This window comes from Orycteropus afer, unplaced genomic scaffold (genome assembly GCF_000298275.1).
Source record: "Orycteropus afer afer isolate SDZICR_OR568_19922 unplaced genomic scaffold, OryAfe1.0 scaffold00187, whole genome shotgun sequence".
NCBI lineage: Eukaryota > Metazoa > Chordata > Mammalia > Tubulidentata > Orycteropodidae > Orycteropus > Orycteropus afer.
The window spans coordinates 5,989,636-5,993,571 of NW_006921774.1; positions in this window are offsets into that span (position 1 = coordinate 5,989,636).

Below are 3,936 nucleotides of genomic sequence, written 5' to 3' on the forward strand. Positions count from 1 at the left end.
TTTCTTCTGCAGCCTGTGCATTTTGGGTTATGCTTAATAGTCTATGTATGCCATAAATTAGGGCCCCTAGACCTGACCTTATTTTATCTTTGATGAGCTTTATAGTTTTAGGCTTTACATTTAAATCTCTGATCCAACTTGAGTTCATTTTTGTGTAAGGGGTGAGATATGGGTCTTGTTTCATTTTTATGCAAGTAAATATCCAATTTTGCCAGAACCATTTATTAAAGTCATCTTACATGCATGTGAGAGCTGGGCAGTGAATAAAAAAGACCAAAGAAGAGTTCATGTTTTTGAGTTATGGTGTTGGCAAAGAATGCTGAAAATACTGTGGACTGCTAAAAGAACTAACAAACCTATCCTGGAAGAAGTGCAGCCAGGATGCTCCTTGGAAGTGAGAATGGCCAGAATTTATTTCACCTATTTTGGTCATGTTGTCAGAAGGGACCATTCTCTGGAGAAGAATGGCATGCTTGGTAAGGTGGAGGGCCAATGAAAGAGGGAAGTCTCTCAACAAGATAGATTGACATGGTGGCTGAAGTGATAGGCTCAGATATAGTAGGAATCATAGGCTGGCACAGGACTGGGCAGCGTTTCCTTCCATTGTGCATAAGGTCACTATGAGTTGGAGAAGACTCAATGGTACAAAACAACAACAACATTTGTTAAAGAGGATATCTCTTCCCCGTTCAATGGATTTTGGGCCTTTGTCAAATATAAGCTCTCCATAGATGGTTGGGTCTATTTCTGAGTTTTCAATTCTATGCACTGTCTATCTGTCTATCATTGTACCAGTACCATGCTGTTTTAACTACTGTGTCTGTATAGTAGGTTCTGAGGTCTGGAAATTTGAGACCTCCTACTTTGTTACTCTTCTTCAGCAGTGTTATGTTTATCCGGCTTCTTTCCTTTCCATATGAAATTTATGATTGGTTTTTCCATATCCTTAAAAAATGTTGACAGGACCTGCATTGGGATTACATTGCTTGTGTAGATTCCTTTGGGTAGTATTGACATTTTCACACTATTCAGTCTTCCTATCCATGAAAAAGGAGTGTTCTTCCATTTATGTAGATCCCTTGTAGTTTCTTGTAGTTTTCTTTGTATCGGTCTTCTGTGTCCCTGATAAGATTTATTCCTAAATATTTTATATTTTTGGTAGCTATTGTAAATGGTATTTTCCCCCCTTATTTCCTTTTCAGATGCCTCTTTGTTGATGTAGAGGAATCGAACTGATTTTTGTATGTTGACCTTGTATCCTGACAGTTTCCTGAATCTTTCAATTAGTTCCAGTGGTTTTCTTGTTGAATCTCTTGAGTTTTCTCTGTATAGGATCATGTTATCTGCAAATAGAGATCATTTTATTTCTCATTTGCCAATTTGGATGGCTTTTATTTCCCTTTCTTACCTTACTTTCCTGGCAAGTACTTCCAATTCAATGTTGAATAGAAGTGGTGATAGAGGGCATCCTTGTCTGGTTCCCATTCTCAAGTGGAATGCTTTGAGTCTGTCTCCATTGAGAAAAGTGTTGCCTATTGGCTTTATGTATATGTCCTTATTATGTTGAGAAATTTTCCTTTTATTCCTACTTTGCTGAGAGTTTTTATGGGGAATAGGTATTGGATTTTATCAACTGCCTTTTCTGCACTGATGGATATAATCATATGGTTATTTTCTTTTGTTCTGTTTATGTGGTAGATTACATTAGTTGTTTTTCTGATATTGAACCATCCTTCCATACCTGGTATGAATCTCACTCTGTTGTTGTTGTTAGGTTCCATCGAGTCATCTCTGACTCCTAGCAACCCTATGCATGAGACACTGCCTGGTCCCGTGCCAGCTCAACGATCCTTGTTATACTTGAGCCCAGTGTTGCAGCCACTGTGTAAATCCATCTCATTGAGATCGTTCCCCTCCTTTGGTGACCCTCCACCTTACCAAGCATGATATCCTTCTCCAGGGAATGGTTCCTTCTTACGACATGACCAAAACAAGTGAGACAAAGTCTGGCCATTCTTGTTTCCAAGAAGCATTCCAGCTGCACTTCTTCCAGGACAGATTTGTTAGTTCTTTTAGCAGTCAACAGTATTTTCACCATTCTTTGCCAGCACCACAACTTAACAACATTGACTCTTCTTTGGTCTTCTTTATTCACTGTCCAGCTCTCACATGCATATGAGGTGGTTGAAAATACCATGGCTTGTGTCAGGCACATCTTAGTCCTGAAGGAGACATCTTCACTCTTCAGCACTTGAAAGAGATCTTTCGCAGCTGATTTGCCCAGTGCTCTGGTAGCATAGTGGCCAAGGCACTTGACTTCTCACCAGAAGGCTGGCGGTTCAAACCCACCAGCCACTCCTTGGAAGGAAGGTTGGGCAATCCTACTTCCGTAGTGATACTGCCTCGGAAACCCAAGGAGGGGTCGCTATGAGTTGAGGCCGACTCGACGGCAAATAACAACAACAACAACATATGTTGTTTGATGTCCTGACTGCTGCTTCCATTGGTGTTGATTGTAGAAAAAGTAATATGAAGTCTTTGACAACTTCCATCTTTTCTCCATTTATTGTGATGCTGCTTATTGGTCCAGTTGTGAGGATTTTCATTTTCCTTATATTGATATGTAATCCACACTGCAGACTGTATGTAGTATTCAATCTTCATCAGTAAGTGCTTCAAGTCATCCTCACTTTCAGCAAGCAAAGCTGTGTCATCAGTGTATGACAGTTTGTTAATGATTCTTCCTCCAATACTGATGCCATATTTTTCTTCATATAGTCTGGCTTCCAAGATTATTTGATCAGCATACAGATTGAATAAATATGGTGAAAGGATACAACCCTGACTCACTCCCTTCTTGATTTTAAACCATGTGCTCTCCCCTTGTTCTGTTCAGTCTCCTGGTCCATGAACCAGGTTCCTCATGAGTACAATTAAATGCTCTGGAATTCCCATTCTTCTCAATATTACCCATAATTTTTTTATGATTGACACAATCTAATGCTTTTCCATAGTCAATAAAACACAAGTAAACATCTTTCTGGTATCTTTGCTTTAAGCCAAGAAGCATCTAACATCAGCAATGATATCCCTCATTCCATGTCTTCTTCTGAATCCAGCTTGCATTTCTGGAAGTTCTTCGTCAATACACTGCTGCAACTGTTTTTGAATTATCTTCAGTAAGATTTTACTCATGTGCTATATTAATGATATTGTTTGATAATTTCTACATTCTGTGGGATCACCTTTCTTTGGAGTGGGTACAAATATGGGTTTCTTCCAGTCAGTTGGTCAGGTAGCTTTCTTCCAAGTCTCCTGGCATAGCCAAGTGAGTGCCTCCAGCGTGGCATCTGTTTGTTGAAACATCTCAATGAGTATTCCATCAGTTCCTGGAGTCTTCTTTCTCACCACTTCCTTCAATGCAGCTTCAACTTCTTTTTTCAATACCATTGGTTCTCAATCACATACCACCTCCTGAAATCTATAAACATCGACCAATTCTTTTTGGTACAGTGGCTTTGTGTATTTCCTCCATCTTCTTTTGATGTTTCCTATCTCATTCAATATTTTGCCCATAGAATCTATCAATATCACAACTTAAGGCTTAAAATTTTTCCTCAGTTCTTTTGGCTTGAGAAATGCCGAACATGTTGGTTTTCTGACTCCAGGTCTTTTCACATTTCATTATAATAATTGACTTTGTCTTCTCGAGCTGCTCTTTGAAATCTTCTGTTCAGTTCTTTTATCTTGTCATTTCTTCCATTTGCTTTGGCTACTCTCCATTCAAGGGCAAGTTTCAGTGTCTCTTCTTACATTCATTTTGGTCTTTTCTTCCATTCCTGTCTTTTTAATGACCTTTTGCTTTCTTCATGGATGATGTTCTTCATGTCATCCCACAATTCCTCTGGTTTTTGGTCATTGGTGTTCAGTGCATCA